Below are 17,777 nucleotides of genomic sequence, written 5' to 3'. Positions count from 1 at the left end.
GCAGGAGGAAGGAGGTTCTGATTCTCTTATAAAGATCTTTAGTTATCCCTAGAGGGATCATCAGCAGAAGGACTTAGGTCCAGATATCCCTTTATAGAGCTTTAGTTATTACCTGTTACAACTCCAAAAAAACTCTACTTTCTTGCCTTTTTTTAGACTTAGGTTTCAGTTTAGGAGGTTCTTTAATATAAATAAATAAATACATTTCAGCAGCTACAAATCCTGTAGCTGCTGAATTTTTTTTAAAAAAGGACACTTAGCTCTCCGGGGATCCAGCGCTGCCCCACCCGGGCTAGTTCTACACTAGGCTCTGGGCTCCTGATGTCGGAATCTTTAGTGTGGAAAGCTGTCTTTGACAGCTTGCAGCTTCATAGCCAGCTTACTTCTGCACATGTGCAAACTAGGCTATGCTTTGTGACTGGTCTCGCAGCCTTCTGGGACCTGTAGTATGTCAGAGAAAGCTGCAGATGAAGGGGGGGGGGGGCGAACTTCCTTTCAGATCACCTAGGCAGTGGCAGCAGGTATCTGTCAAAACTAAGTACCCACTCCGCACCCCCTCCCCCCAAAAAAAAAATTACATGCCAATTGTGGTAGAGGAGGACTAAAAGCGGAACATCCCATATTTTGGGTGAAGTTGCGCTTTTAAGATGCTAATGCTGCAGATTAGGTTCACATGAGGTCTTAAAAAAATTGTCAGTAGGGCTAAATGATTCAGTCTTTATTAACTTTAGACACTTTTGTTTTAGCCTGTAGTTCTTCATTAAACAGCAACATAAACATTGAACACTACATTGGCATCAAGTGAAAATCATGGCTGTTATTGGAGGTCTGCATGTAGGTCATCTCTCAGCAGGCTGCCCCAGCAAGTCATTAATCTTTCTCTGAGCTTATAGAGTTCATGTTTTCTCTACTGCTCTGAAACTCCCTATTTACAGAACCCCAGGATGGCTGTCAATCATCCTACAATAAATTAACAGCGCTGTTTTCCACAGGGACACAACGTACCACTGCACTGGGTCTAAGCAATATGGTGATAGCATAATGAGGTATAACAGCATGGTGTGTATATAACAAATAGAAATAAACTGCCTTCATTTAAAGTGGACCTATTCTCAAACTCTAAAAAAAGCCATGATTACAAACCCGCAGGGATTAGTAAATAATGAATTAAAAAGGGATGAAATATATACATGTTAAAAAAAAATGAAAGGAACACTTTTAAAACACATCAAATCTCAATGGGGGAAAAATACGTGGATATCTATACTAATATGGACTGGGTAATGTTTTAGGAATGAAAGAATGCCACATCATTTGATGGAAATGAAAATGAACAACCTACAAAGGACTGAATTCAAAGATACCCCGAAAATCAAAGTGAAAAAATGATGCAGCAGGCTAGTCCATTTTGCTGAAACTTAATTGCAGCAACTCAAAATGGTACTTATGGCTCCCCATGTGGTTGTATGCATGCCTGACAATGTCGGGGCATGCTCCTAATGAGACGACTAATGGTGTCCTGGGGTATTTCCTCCCAGATCTGGACCAGGGCATCACTGAGCTCCTGAACAGACTGAGATGCAACCTGCTGGCGTGGGATGGACTGAAACATAATGTCCCAGAGGTTTTCTTTTGGATTTAGGTCAGCCAAACGGGGGGGGGGGGGGGGCATCAATTCCTTCATCCTCCACGAACTGGCTGCATACTCTCGCTACATAAGGCCGGGCATTGTCGTGCACCAGGAGGAACCCAGGACGGACTGCACCAGCCTAGGGTTCGGCAATGGGTCCAAGGATTTTATCCTGATACCTAATGGCAGTCAGGGTGCCATTGTCTAGCATGACGAGGTCTGTGCACCCCTCCATGGATATGCCTCCCCAGGCCATCTCTGACCCAACACCAAACCAGTCATGCTGAATGATGTTTTTTTTTTTGAATGCTGAATGATGTTACACACAGCATAACATTCCCCATGGCTTTTCCAGACCCTTTTACCTCTGTTACATGTGCTCAGGGTGAACCTGCTCTCATCTGTAAAAAGCTCAGGGCGGACCTGCCAATTCTGGTGTTCAATGGCAAATGCCAATGGAGCTCCACCGTGCCTGGCAGTGAGCACAGGGCCCACTAGAGGACGACGGGCCCTCAGGCCACCCTCATGAAATCTGTTTATGATTGTTTGGTCAGAGAAACTCACACCAGTGGCCTGCTGGAGGTTAATTTATAGGACTCTGGCAGTGCTCATGCTGTTCCTGCACAAATGAGCAGATACCAGTCCTGCTGATGGGTTGAGGACCTTCTACAGCCTGTCCAGCTCTCCTAGAGTAACTGCCTTTCTCATGGAATCTCCTCCATGCTCCTGAGACTGTGGTGGGAGACACAGCAAACCTTCTGGCAATGGCACGTATTGATGTGCCATCCTGGAGGAGTTGGACTGCCTGTGCAACCTCTATAGGATCTAGGTATCTCCTCATGCTACCAGTAGTGACACTGACCCTAGCCAAATGCAAAACTAGTGAAAAGCAGTCAGAATAGATGAGTAGGAAACAAATGTCAGTGGCCTTCACCTGTAAAACCACTCCTGTTTTGGAGGTTATCTCGTGGTTGCCCATCTAGTGCACCTGGTGTTAAATATATTAAAACCAAAGCAGCTGAAACTGATTAGCAACCCCCTCTGCTACTTAACTGACAAAATCAATATCCCAGGAGTTTAATTGACTTGATGCTATTTTCTGAATAAAAAGCGTTACTTTCATTTTTTGAGCAGTGTATATTTTTACAGATGAAAGTGCTGTTTCGGGTTTCCTCTATTGCTGCTTGTATACTATTTGAATTGTATTGATTTTATTAAGGTGAGAGTTCAGATGGCTGATTCGCTCCTTAAAGGCTTTGTACACTTTTAAAGGTTTTCATTGTTTTAACTAGGTATTAGTGTAGTTATATTTCCTGTGCTGTAATGATGGGCTTACATGTTTGTGGTTTAAGGTTGTAGTGTCATGGCTAATAGATTCCCCTATGTTCATGGTTTGCTACAGCTAACATGTCCCTAATTGGGAAAGGGACAACTTCCTGTTCTGATTCGCACAGCATCCAATGCAATACCGTCCGTCCACTCTATGTCACATCACAAATTTGGGAGTTCCTGATGTGTCTGTGAATGCTCTGCCTGCTTGTGTCTTGCAGATATAATTACCTTTCACCTGCTCCAGCACTAGATTGAGAGACCTAGGGATTGTGGAATATATAGTTTCTTCACTGGAAAATTCAGTTCTTAGACTTCAGCCTGAGGTCATGCATTAAAGCGGAGTTCCGGGCACAGAAGTCATTTTTCAATAAACATACCCCCGGGACAGTCAGGGCTAGCACATTCCACAATGGCTAGTCTCTGATCTGTCCCAGTTCGCACTTACCTTTTAGAAGAAATACTTACTTATAAAATTTCTTCCACAGCGTTTCCATCTCTCTTGTGGGCAGCTGAAGCCGGCGCGGTCCTCTTCTGTGTCTTCTTCCGCGTCTTCTTGTCCCAGAATGCACTGCACCGGCCCCTCTCGTCACTTCCGGTGCAGCGCCACATTCCTCCACAGCTTCTGGGCATGCCCAGAAGCTGTTTAGCAGGGGAATGCGGCGTTGCCCGGAAGTGACGAGCGGGGCCGGTGCTGTCGCATTGATTCCTGGGAGCGATGACGTTCAGCTCCCAGGAATCAGTGCAAGCCAGGAAGTGACGGGTGAGCCACGGCGCAGAGGGAGGAAGTGAAGACTAGGTGAGTATCTTCGATCTTCAATTACAAGGTGAGTGAATAAAAAAAAAAATCTAACTATCCAATTCTGTTTCAGGTTAAGGGGAAGAAGCGGACGGGCACAAAAAAAAAATATCGATTTTGTGCCCGGAACTCCGCTTTAACCTGTGCCCATGCCTTATATTTCCACACAAACAAAATTGCTGATAAAAGAAGGTGAATATTTACTGTACTATAGAATGCGCATACAAAGCAACAAATGACACCATGAAACTACATAATCATTACACATCTTATGCAGGTGAAGAAAATGCACGTAGGAATATTTATAATGCCTTTGCCCGCTTGCCGACCGTATACTGTAAATATACGGCGGCAAGGCGGCTCTCCTGCACTGGATCACATACCTAGCACGTGATCCAGCACTTCCGGGTTGAGGGCACGCAGGTGTGCTGCCAGTGGTCCACTCATCACAGCGGGAGCCGATCAGCTGGTACTGCAGAATTGATGTACGCCACCACCCACCGATTGTTCGTTTCACAAGGAGAATGGCAGTCTCCCTATGTAAACAAGGCAGATTGCCATTCTGTCAGCAGCGAAGGCATTGATTCTATGTTCCTGCAAAGCGGGGACACAGATATATGCCTTCCCCTAGCACAAGCAACGCCTACAATATAGTAAAACACCAGCTAGGAACACATTTAACCCTTTAATCACCCTCAATGTTAACCCTTTCCAAGCCAGTGTCATTAGTATAGTGACAGTGCATATTTTTTAGCACTGATCAATGTATTAGTGTCACTGGTCCCCAAAAAGTGTCAGTTAGTGTCCCGGCTCTACGCCGCAATATCGCAGTCCCGCTATTACTAGTAAAAAAAATTAATTAATTAAAATTCCACAAATATAACTGATAGTTTGTAGACGCTATAAATTTTGCGCAAAGCAATCAATATACAATAATTGGGATTTTTTTTACCACAAATATGTAGCAGAATGCATATCGAGTTAAATTGAGGAAATTCGATTTTTAAATATTTGTCTTGGATATGTTTTATAGCAGAAAGTAAAAAAATTTTTGTTTTTTTTTCTTTTCGAAATTGACGGGTTTTATTTTTTTTTGTTTATAGCGCAAAAACTAAAAAACACAGAGGTAATTAAATACCACCAAAAGAAAGTTCTATTTGTGAAAAAAAAGGACACCAATTTTTTTGGGTACAGCATTGCACGACCGAACAATTATCAGATAAAGTAAATGCAGTACCGTATTGCAAAAAATGGCCCGGCCATGAAGGGGGGTTAAATCTTCTGGAGCTGAAGTGGTTAAGCTGGCATCATGTATGTGTGTAAGGCCCCTTTCACACGGGCGGTCCGATCAGATCCGCCTGTCAGTTTTTTAGGCGGATCTGATCGGATCCTCCATGCAGCTCTATGGGGCAGCGGGTGTCAGCGGAGGTCACCTCCGCTGACACCCGCTGCCATCCGCATCCGATCCTGTGCTGAAATCTGGACGGATGGAAACCCTATTTTTCCATCCATTCAGTAATCGGAGCGGAGCGAATCTGAAGAGAGCGGACAAGCGGTCCGTTCTCCTCCGATCCCCCATAGAGGGCAGCGGGTGCTGAGACACCTCCCTCTCCGCTCTGCAAGCGGAGACGGAGCTGTCATCCGCCCGGCTCAGCGGGGATCGCGGATCGATCCCCGCTGAGCAACACGGATCCGCCTGCGGAGGCGGACCATGTGAAAGAAGCCTTAGTATGTGAGCACCATTAGTCCTGTTGTTAAAGCAAAAGTTATTTTTGAAATTGGGGAAGTCATTCCCTTAGTTTGACAAAGTCAAGAGGTATTCCAGTCAAATACGAACTAATCCTAAACCTCGTCCCACCCTGATTTTAAGCCTATTCAATCTACCTGGGGAAAGGAAAGATCAATATACTTACCTCTGCTGAGGGAACTTCAGTAACATGATTGGGTCCCAGCGCCAGCTTCAGTAGAGGAGGGACAGCCGACATTGGATGTCCCATAGAACATCACCTGAGGACGCTGGTGAGCTAAGCTCGTCCACGCATAGCCTAGACAGTGATCTCATCAATGCACGACTGCACTCCAGAGCAGCATGTACGTTTTATGTTGGACAATTAATGCTGATTACAAGCTTAAAGCGGTTGTAAACCCGAAAACAAAAAAAAAACCTGCAAGACAAAGGCATAATGAGCAAGTATGCATCACATACTAGCTCATTATGTATTACTTACCTTAGAACGAAGCCCCGACATGGACCCCCGGACATCGCTGCGGGCGCTTCAATGATCCCCCGGCGTCTCTTCCGGGTTCGGCGGCTCCGGCGCTGTGACTGGCCGGAGCCGCGATGACGTCAATCCTGCGCATGCGCGTGGGAGTGATTTTCCGGCAAGCTCCCGGCAAGGAAAGCTGAAGGTCCCCCCGGACTTTCAGAGCGCATGCGCCACTCGCGTGAGCGGCTGCATGCACTGCAAATATCTCCTAAACCGTGCCGGTTTAGTAGATATTAATTGTACCTACAGGTAAGCCTTATTATAGGCTTACCTGTAGGTAAAAGTGTCAAAAAGTGGGATACTACCGCTTTAATATACTGTTGTATATTGGATAATGCACTATAGAGCTCTTTGTATTTTCTTTGTACATAACTGCGAGTGTGGTTTCTGTGTGAGACCAAAGGACCAGTGATTTATATGCATGACGGTTTGGAGATTTTTTTTATTATTTTTTTTATTTTCGCTAAGCACAGAGGTTTCTTATATAAGCAAGCCTTATAAGCCTATGAGTGACATCACCGCACAGGCTCAGCAGTCGTTGTCGGAAATCTCTCTTTTTCACTGAAGCCAGCCGCTGGAGAAATCAAGTGACCGGACCAGATCATCCTCAGTATAGGTAAGTATAGACTTCTTTCCTGTACAGGTTAGTTAGAATAGTGTTAGAATGGGGGTGGGGGTAGGTTTAGGCTTAATTATGATTTGATTATACTTCTGCTTTAATCAAAGTTCAAATAAGAGGGTTTTCTAGCTAAGGCTTGCCATACATGATAACATTTTCTTGTACAATTTTCCTTTAGATTTGCCAAAACCATATAATATGAGGTCATACCTAAACACTTTCACTTTGTATGCAATCAGGCAGACCCTGCACTACACAGTTAAAGGTAAATACAAAGGAGATTGAACAATAAATCTGTATAATGTATGGGCAGCTTAACTGCATTTTCTGGCTAATAAATTTAATAGTCCAATAAAAATGTAGGCCACTTAAAATAGCTGACAGGTTTCTAATACAGAGTAACTTAACCAAAAACAAGTTCTGCACAGCTTATTTCCTGGTGTGCAGGACCCCTGTAGTGAGATCTCCTTATTCCAAAGCTGGCCATACACTGATCAAATTTTAGATTTTTTTTGTGGGCTCCTCAGCTCAACAGAACTCTACTTTTTTTTGAAAGTACATCTTGGAAAATTTTCCATAGATTGGCAGAGGATGACAGGTGGGTGGATAACATAATCATCACGATCTCCACCTCAGCCAGTCAGTGGGAAAAAAAAATCCCCTGAGGAAGTCACGTGACCGTGACAATACGTGTTGGGACTCACATAGGCAAACTCGGAAGTGCAGCTAGAGGGACGCTCCGGACATAGAGCCACAGCGTCTTTTGGATATAACCTGACGATTACCGGATACACAAATGTTCTATTTGTAAATAAACTACTTGGAAAATACTACACCAGAAGAGCCCCTCTTGTCTGTACTCCATTTGGAGTTTTTGGGATGCTACAGTCTCCATCCTGGATATACTGCAAGAGTGCCAGAGGTTTTTTTCAATGCTGTATCCTTACAGCAGTAAGGTAAGGGTGTAGTACACCTGGAAGAATTTTCTCGAGTTAATGATTCACCGCTTTATCATCTGGTGCTGGTGCCACTTATATGGTTGTTCACTGAAAACATATTGGAGATCACCCACGATTTCTCGCACAAGATTCACTTGAAAGAACTTTTTATATATATTTTTTTAGAGTGCCAAGTTTTTATATATTGTGTCACCCATCTACTGTTTCACCATCACTATTCATTTTTTTTATCATCATTTATTACTTGTAATTATTCACGTTTTTTGGCACATGATTCACCCTAATGGACTTTTGATCTATGTATGCTTTTGACTATCTAGTGTATTTATTTTGTCACTCATCTACTACCTCACTACCATCATTTATTATCTTCTAAATTTTTCATCAAATTGCATTTAATTTATGTTTATATATTTAATTTATTTATTTATCACCAGGATTGCAAGCACTTCATTCATTTGTTTTCTTCACCTATCTATTCACGTCATTTTATTATTCTATTTACATTTTTTTTGGATAAGTGCAGCTTCACTTTCATCATCTTTTTATTCTATCTATTCAGCTTTTGGTAAGGCTGAACAAGGACCTGCAGCTATCCCTCACTTTATCTTTTACGTGATAGCGCAGGGGCCTTCTCTTTACTCACAGTCAGTGGAAATCTTGTACTCTTTGATGAAAATATAAGACTTCTCCTGAATGGCTGAGAAGCATTCAGGCCAACTTGATTTTGTTTTGGCAGCAGACGGGAAGTTGCCCATACTGCTGCAGAACACAGTGCTGTATGCTATAGCCTATATGTAGCTGATGCTACTGCGATATGATACAGCGCATACATATGGCAGAATCACTTAGTAATGGAATTCGTTTTCTTGGGCCACCTCTGCCTAAATGAACTATTTAAAGTGACAAGAAACCTGGACTTCAGCTTTAAATTTATATAGTGAAGCTAAGCGGAAGTACGGTGGCTAAGTAGTTAGCACTTCTCCTGAGCAGCACTAGGGTTGTTGGTTCAAATCCCAACCACGTCACTACCCAGGGGCAGACTGGCAACTTTTGGCCCAGGGGGCAAGTACAAACCAGAGGCCCATGGTGCATGGTGCAACCCCCAACTCTCCCTCACCCCCCTCCCGCTCTCCCAATTCTCCTCCTGACCCCCATTCCAAGCTGAAGCCCTGCTCCAGACACTCTCTACTTACCGGCTGAACCTGGGTTCGCAACCTGGCCAGCGGGGGGCGGTCGGGGGGAGCTGGGACAGCTTGGTCGGGGCTGGCCGAGGGAGAAGAGTCTCCAGTGGGGCATAGAACCGGCCTCTGCTCTGACACAGTTTACACCATCCATGCTGGGGGGGGGGGGGGGGGGCTGCGCTCTGTCCTTGACTTCAACCTGCACTCAGTAGGTCAGTGGCGGGGACTTTTTACTTCTCTTCCCCAGGAATCCTTTAGGCATGTCTGTGGCAGAAGTGGTGCAGCCTTTTTACGGGGCATCAGAGTGGCTCAGGGGGCAATTGCCCCCCTGCCCCCTGGCCCAGTCCTCCCCTGTCACTACCTGCAAGGAGTTTACGTGTTCTGCCTGCGTGGGTTTCCCCACATACTCCAAAGACATGGTGGTAGGTTAATTGGCTCTTGTCTAAAATTGGCCCTAGTATGTGTAAGTATGAATGTGAGTTAGGGACCTTGGATTGTAAGCTCCTTGAGGGCAGGGACTTATGTGGATGTATAATAAAGATGTAAAGTACTGTGTACAATGACAGCACTATATAAGTACCTTAAATAAATATTTAAATCGAACAGGTTAACGTGATTATGCATCTTCATTCTAGATAGCAAAATCACATAGAAAGAAGATTTAAAGGCAATCAGTAATAGTCTGTGCCTTGACTATGGAAACATCCTGAAGATTCAGCAAGGGGTTGATGAACATGGAGGTAGAAATTTACAAGCACTTAATGTATTCCTTGTCAGCTCACTTCCAGCATCTCTTAGTGGACTGGAGGTAGCTTAGAGATTGCGGGATGTTCTGCACTTTAATTTATGTCCAAGAAGACATACACTCGGGTTTTATTAGCGCCAACATCCATCTATTTTATCACGAGAAGGTTACACAAATGCTGGAACACAGGCAGGAAACATTTCACACCACATTGCAGGATGCTTTTATACTGAAACTCCTATTATTATTATCGTAGATAGAAATGTTATCTTCTCTGGACACACTCCATGCATATATAATGGTGAATATCCATTTTCATTATACCACATGTGTACTTGGGCTCTGTTTATTTTTTATTCCTAAATCACTTTAATGCTCTTTGATGACACTTGATAAACATATATTTAAGAAAAATAATTCCGTTTTATTGCAGAGTGTGTTACCACGATAGCTGCTCAACAATCACATTTCACTTAGATGGACAGCTAAAAATGAAAGGGACACTGTTATAGGAGGGTAAGACTGTTGATGATCTAGCTAGAAAACAATAAAGGGACACTATAGTGTTTGAACATGTGAAGGAGAGAGAGACATGGAGGAAACTGTTACTGTTTTATATGTACAGTATATACAGCAGGTAAAATAAGTATTGAACACGTCACTATTTTTCCAGGTAAATATTTTTCTAAAGGTGCTATTGACATCAAAGTTTCACCACATGTCGGTAACAACCCATGCAATCCATACATATAAAGAAACAAAGACAAATATGTTTGGAAATTAAGTTAGGTGTAATAAAATTGAATGACACAGGGAAAAAGTATTGAACACGCTAACTGAAATCTATTTAATGCTTCATACAAAATCCTTTGTTGGTAATGACAGCTTCAAGACACCTTCTGTATGAAGAAACTAGTCGCATGCTTTACTCAGGTGTGATTTTGGCCCATTCTTCCAAACAAACAGTCTGCATATCTTGAAGGTTCCATGGGTCTCTTCTATGAACTTTGATCTTTAGTTCTTTCCATAGATTTCCATCTTTCCATAGATTTTCTATTTGATTCAAGTCAGGTGATTGGCTGGGCCATTCTAGCAGCTTTATTTTCTTTCTGTGAAACCAATTGAGAATTTCCTTGGCTTTGTGTTTGGGATAATTTTCTTGCTCTGATGTCCACCCTCGTTTTATCTTCATCATCCTGGTAGATGGCAGTAGATTTTTATCAAGAATGTCTTGGTACTTTTTTCCATTTCTCTTTCCTACATTGACATGAAGTTTGCTAGTACTGTATGCTGAAAAGCAGCCCCACACCGTGATGTTCCCACCTCCAAACTTCACTGTTGGTATGGTGTAGTTGGGGTGACATGCAGTGCCGTTTGACCTCCAAACATGGTGTATATTATGGCATCCATAAGAGTTCAATTTGTTCTCATTTGACCAGACTATATTCTACCAGCATTTCACAGGCTTGTCTAAATGTTGTGCAGCAAACTTTAAACAAGTTTCAATATGCTTTTTCTTCAGCAATGAAGTCTTGCATGCAGGGGCGGACTGACCAGTCGGGCATTTCGGGCATTGCCCGAGGGCCCGGGGGTCGGGAGGGGGGCCCGGCAGGGCCGTCTTTCTGCATGGACACACTGGCAATTTGCCCGGGGGCCCCACGCAGGGTGACAATATCCCTGATCTGATCTCCGAGGACGCTGCCGCAGCAGCTTTACTGTGCGCTGGACTGGTTGCAAGAATGGCCAGCTGACTGGCGTCTTGCAACCAGTGACATTCTGAGAACGAAAACGAGGCCGAGGAGAGAACCCAGGAATCCGGATGCAGAGCAGAGGAGGATCTTCCTTGTCCTCCTCTGCGCGTATATGTCTGGAATTTCTGGAATGTGTGGAATGTCACTCACGTCCTCCCTTCATCTGCAGTGTGCGGCTGAGAAACTGTCAGCAGAAGACTTCAGAGCAGGACCAAGCAGAGGCAAACTGCTGCTTGAGGTGATCTCTCTCATTGTAAATGTTGTTTATCTAGTTTTTTTCTCCCTCTCTCTCTTTCTTTTTCCCTCCCTCCCTTCCTCCCTCTCTCTCTATCCCTCTTTCTTTCTCTCTCTCACCCTCCATATCAGACAGTAAGGACGTTGTAAGGGGAGAACAATCAGTGCAAATTCTTATAATCTCCTAATGTATTATATCTAATGTGTCTTAAAAGAAGAAATGCAAACAATATGAGAAATATTACCCCATGTGGTAATTAAATAAATATATGTAAAATTATGAATATAGTACAATCAATTATGGCCAGTTCCCTGGCAATTATATGTAGTGTCAATCAAAATATAAGTATAATATGTCCTCACTAAAAGAAAAAAGGAAAAAGTGCTAGTGCATATGTGACCTTATGAAAAAAAGAAAAAAAAAATTATTGTATACAGACAAATTAAATGGTGATCCACAGTAATGAATTCTAGGAAAAATATATAAATCCTAAGAAAACAACTCCCCAATAATATGAAGTGTGAATTATATTTAAATAAATATATAAAAACGTGAAAAAATATATATATTAAGGATAAGTGAATTAATAAATAAAATATTAAAAAATATTTTTAGTCCATAAACATTTTTTTTTATAAAAAAATTGTCCATAATGAATCTTCCCAAGTGACAAGAAAAAAAGTGCAAACGTGCAAAAAAGTGCCACTATCCAATAACTGCGTGTATTCAGTGTCCACACGTGGGGATCCAACCTTCCGTGCACCACTATTTCCCCTAAATGGACCCAGCAATCACATTTTCTTAATAACTTTCCAGCCTGGTGGTCGGTTTCCTCAATAATAGTTATCCCGATTAGTCAGTGAGAAAATTGTCCCTTACATTGGGGGTCAGTGACAAGAATGTCTCCTTACATTAGTGGTCAGTAGAAAGAATGTTCGTTACATTGGTGGTCAGTGAAAAGAATATCTCTTGTATTGGTGGTTAGTTAGAAGAATATCTCCTTACATTGATGGTCACTGAGAAGAATGTTTCTTAAATTGGTGATCAGTGAGAAGAATGTCCCTTACTTTGGTGGTCAGTGGGAAGAATGTCCCTTACTTTGGTGGTCGGTGGGAAGAATGTCCCTTACATTGGTGGTCAGTGGGAAGAATGTCCCTTATATTGTTGGTCAGTGAAGAAAATGTTCCTTACATTGGTGGTCAGTAGGAAGAATGCCCCTTACATTGGTGGTCAGTGGGAAGAATGCCCCTTACATTGGTGGTCAGTGGGAAGAATGTCCCTTACTTTGGTGGTCAGTGGGAAGAATGTCCCTTACATTGGTGGTCAGTGGGAAGAATGTCCCTTACTTTGGTGGTCAGTGGGAAGAATGTCCCTTACATTGGTGGTCAGTGGGAAGAATGTCCCTTACATTGGTGGTCAGTGGGAAGAATGTCCCTTATATTGTTGGTCAGTGAAGAAAATGTTCCTTACATTGGTGGTCAGTGGGAAGAATGTCCCTTACATTGGTGGTCAGTGGGAAGAATGTCCCTTATATTGTTGGTCAGTGAAGAAAATGTTCCTTACATTGGTGGTCAGTAGGAAGAATGCCCCTTACAATGGTGGTCGATGGGAGGAATGGCCCTTACATTGGTGGTCAGTGAAAATTATTTAAAGTAAATAAAAATTGTTAAAAAAAAATGATTGTAAAGCACATCCAGGTAGAGTGCTATTTAGGATGAGCACACGTATGTGAACAATAATGGTGGCACATATGTATGGTATCGTCGGGATCGTCGGAGTGAGAGCAATTATAGGGCCATAATTTTGTAACATGCTGGTCAGAGCTTTTTATTTTTTGTTTCTTTTTTATTAAACTGTTCAGCTAAGCCCCCGTTCACACTAGGGCGACCTGTCAGGCGACCTGGTCGCCTGACAGGTCGCCGTAGGTCGCCTGGCACAGAGAAGCTGTGGACCCGTTCTAATAGGAGCGACACAAGTCGCTCCGACTTAGAAAAAGGGTCCGGAGCTTCTTTGGGGAGTCGGATCGCCCCAGTGTGAACGGGGCCTAAGAAGACATTTGTTGCACCTATTATAATGTGCTTAATAATGAAAACCTTAATTTTGGAAATGTACCATTGTTACACTTTATTTAATGTAAGTTTATTTTTCTTTTTTTTCTATAATAAACATTTATTTTGAACATAGTTTAGAGAAATTCTGTGACGAACAAATGTAATGTGGGCAGTGCAAGATGTAGGCGGGGCTTTGTGTGGGTGTGGCTTGAGTGTGGGGGGGGTCACATGGGGGCCCATGATCTCTTATTGCCCGGGGGCCCCATGAGTTGTCAGTCCGCCCCTGCTTGCATGGTGAGCGTGCTTACAGGCCTTGGCAGTTAAGTGCATTACTTATTGTTTTCTTTAAAACAATTGTACCTCCAAATTCCAGGTCTTTCTGATGCTCTCCACAAGTGGTCTTTGGCTCTTGGACAACTCTTCTGATAATTATTTTCACTCCTCTTTCAGAAATCTTGGAGGAGCACCTGGTCATGGCCGGTTTATGGTGAAATGATGTTCTTTCCACTTCCGGATTATAGCCCCGACAGTGCTCACTGGAACGTTCAGAAGTTTAGAAATCCTTCTGTAACCAATGCCATCAGTATGTTTTGCAACAATAAAGTTGCCAAGGTCTTGAGAGAGCTCTTTGCTTTTACCATCATGAGATGTTTCTTGTGTGACACCCTGTTAACGAGACAACTTTTTATAGGCCATCAGTTGAGACTGAACCAGCTGATTTAATTTGCGCTGACAAGGGTCAGGATTGCTTTCTAATTACTGATAGATTTCAGCTGGTATCTTGGCATTCCATGCCTTTTTGCACCTCCCTTTCTTTATGTGTTCAATACTTTTTCTCTGTGTCATTCCATTTTATTACACATAAATTCATTCCTGAAGTTATTTGTTTTGGATTCTTTCTATGTATGGATTTCATGGTTTGCTACCAACATGTGCTGAAAATTTGATGTCAATAGCACCTTTAGAAATATTACCTAGAAAAATGGTGGCGTGTTCAATACTTATTTTACCTGCTGAACATACACTTTATTACCAAAACTATTTACACAAACATGAACTTTAATGGCATCCCAATCTTAGTCCGTAGGGTTCAACATTGAGTTCCCTTCACTGGAACTAAGGGCCAAGCCCAACCCCTAATAAACTAACCCCACACCATAATCCCCTCCACCAAATGATTTGGACCAGTGCACAAAGCAAGGTCCATAATGACATGGGTGAGCGAGTTTGGCGTGGAGGAACATGACTGGCCTGCAAAGAGTCCTGACCTCAACCCAATAGAACACCTTTGGGATGAACTAGAGCGGAGACTGAGAGCCAGGCCTTCTCGTCCAACATCAGTGCCTGACCTCACAAATGTGCTTTTGGAAGAATAGTCAAACATTCCCATAAACACACTTCTAAAGTTTGTGGACAGCCTTCCCAGAAGACCTTAAGCTGTTTTAGCTACAAAGGGTGGGCCAACTCAATAGTAAACCCTTTAGACTAAAACTGATGCCATTAAAGTTCATGTGTGTGAGAAGGCAGGCGTCCCAATACTTTTGGTAATATAGTGTACTGTATATATATTTTTCAGAACTGAAACACCAGAGCATGGAAGACATTGATATAACATGACATTTTTTCAGACACTAATTGGCTTGTTTAACCACTTGCCGACCGCTCACATTGAGCGTACTGCGGCAAAGTGGCTCGTTATCGTCCAGCGATGTAGGTCTACGTTGCTGGACTCCTCCCCTTGTGAGCGGCGCGCGTGCACCGCTGGAGGCTCGCTCCCGCTGTATTCAGTCACAGTTGGAGTCGGGCCAGGGGAGGAGAGGTGGTGATCACCGCCGCTCTTCCCCGATCGTCGGGGATCGAGTGTGGAGATCCGCCCGCTTGTGTAAACAAAGCGGGCGGATCTCCTAAGTGACAGGCAGGGACAGATTGCAGGATTCCGCATAGCTGAACCTGCAATCTGTGCCTGTGTCACACAGTCACCTCCCCCACACACGTCAGTAAGCACCAGGCATACATTAACCCCTTGATCACCAATAAAAGTTAACCCCTTCCCTGCCAGTGTAATTTTTAGTAACAGTGCATATTTATAGCACTGATTACTGTAGTAATGTCACTGGTACCCCCAAAAGTGTCAGTCAAGGGTCCGATCTGTCTGCCGCAATGTCGCAGTCCCGCAAAACAAAATCGCAGATCGCCGCCATTACGTAGTTAGTAGCTGCAATAACTTTTGCGCAAACCAATCAAAATACGCTTATTGCGATTTTTTTTTTTACCAAAAATATGTAGCAGAAAACAAATTGGCTTAAAATGTTAAAAAATTTAGATTTTTACATTTTTTTGGGGGAATTTCGTATAAAAAAATGTGAAAAATATTGTTATTTTTTCAAAATCGTCGCTCTTTTTTTGTTTATAGCGCAAAAAGTAAAAATTGCACAGGTGATCAAATACCACCAAAAGAAAGCTCTATTTGTGGGGAAGAAAAGGACATAAATTTAATTTGGGTACAGCATCGCACGACCGTGCAATTGTCCGTTAAAGTAACGCAGTGCCAAATCGCAAAATATGGAATGGGGTTAAATCTTCCGGTCTTAAAGCTAAAAAATCGGCTCATTGAGAATTTTTTTGTCAAAGACATGTAGCTAAATACATTTTGGCCTAAATATATGACAAAAATTGAATATATTGGATATTTTTTAACTGTCAAAGTAGAAAAATATTGTTATTTTTTCAAAATTGTGGCTTTTTTTTATTAATATCGCTAAAAATGAAAAGCGCAGAGGTGATCAAATAGCACCAAAAGAAAGCTCTGTTTGTGGGAAAAAAGGATGCAAATTTAGTTTGGGTACGGCGTTGCATGACCGCGCAATTGTCAGTTAAAGTCGCACAGTGCCGAATCGCAAACAGTGGCCTGGACGTAAAGCAGGAAAATCCTCCGGTGGTAAAGTGGTTAAGATAATGTAATCATTTTAACCACTTGCCGTCTGCTCACGTTGAGCCTACTGCGGCAAAGTGGTTCGTTATCGTCTGACGACGTAGACCTACGACGTCAGACACTCCCCTTTCTCGGAGGCGCGCGCGCGCCGCCGGAGGCTCGTTCCCGCTGCATTCAGTCACAGTGGGAGTCGGGCCAGGGGAGGAGCAGCGGCGATCGCCGCTGCTCTTCCCCGATCGTCGGGGAATCGAGTGTGGAGATCCGCCTGCCTGTGTAAACACAAGCGGGCGGATCTCTGAAGTGACAGGCAGGGTCAGATTGCAGGGTTCAGCATAGTTGAACCCTCGATCTGTCCTTGTGTCACTCAGTCACCTCCCCCCCCCCCACACGTTAGTAAGCACCAGGCATACATTAACCCCTCCCTCTCCAATAAAATTAACCCCTTCCCTGCCAGTGTAATTTTTACAGTAACAGTGCATATATATAGCACTGATTACTGCAGTAATGTCACTGGTACCCCCAAAAGTGTCAAAAATGTCAGTCAAGGGTCAGATCTGTCCGCCGCAATGTCGCAGTCCCGCAAAAAAAAACTCAGATCGTCGCCATTACGCGTTAAAAAAAAAAACACCAAAAATTACAGAAATCTTTCCCTTTGTTAGTAAATGCAATAACTTTTGCGCAAACCAATCAAAATACGCTTATTGTGATTTTTTTTTACCAAACATAGCAGAATTTCATATAAAAAAATTTGAAAAATATTGTTATTTTTTCAAAATTTACGCTTTTTTTTTGTTTATAGCGCAAAAAGTAAAAATCGCACAGGTGATCAAATACCACCAAAAGAAAGCTCTGTTTGTGGGAAAAAAAAGACGTAAATTTCGTTTGGGTACAGTGTCGCACGACCGCGCAATTGTCCGTTAAATTTGCAAAGTGCCGAATCGCAAAAAGTGGCCCAGGCGTAAGACAGCAAAATCCTCTAGTGGTAAAGTGGTTAAGGTTTGTATATGGTGTGATTCCAAAGTATGGTCGCCAAAGGGCTGATCATGTTTTTTGTTTTTGGAAATGTTGCTGTTCTGAATTATTGTGAGTTTATGGAGTGAAGAAATGTAATGTAAATACTTTTTTGCTTTAAGAGGGGTGACAAATGGCCCAGGGGTGCCCAACTTTTTGAAGAGTGCAGGCCACTGAAGTGATTTGCTTACCAGTCATGGGTCACAATGAATGAAATGGTTCAGAATACCGATTTTTCATTTTATTTCTTTTGAATAACATAATG

Source organism: Pelophylax lessonae (assembly GCF_965119305.1).
Source record: "Pelophylax lessonae genome assembly, chromosome: 3".
Taxonomy (NCBI): Eukaryota; Metazoa; Chordata; class Amphibia; order Anura; family Ranidae; genus Pelophylax; species Pelophylax lessonae.
This window is presented reverse-complemented; position numbering follows the sequence as displayed.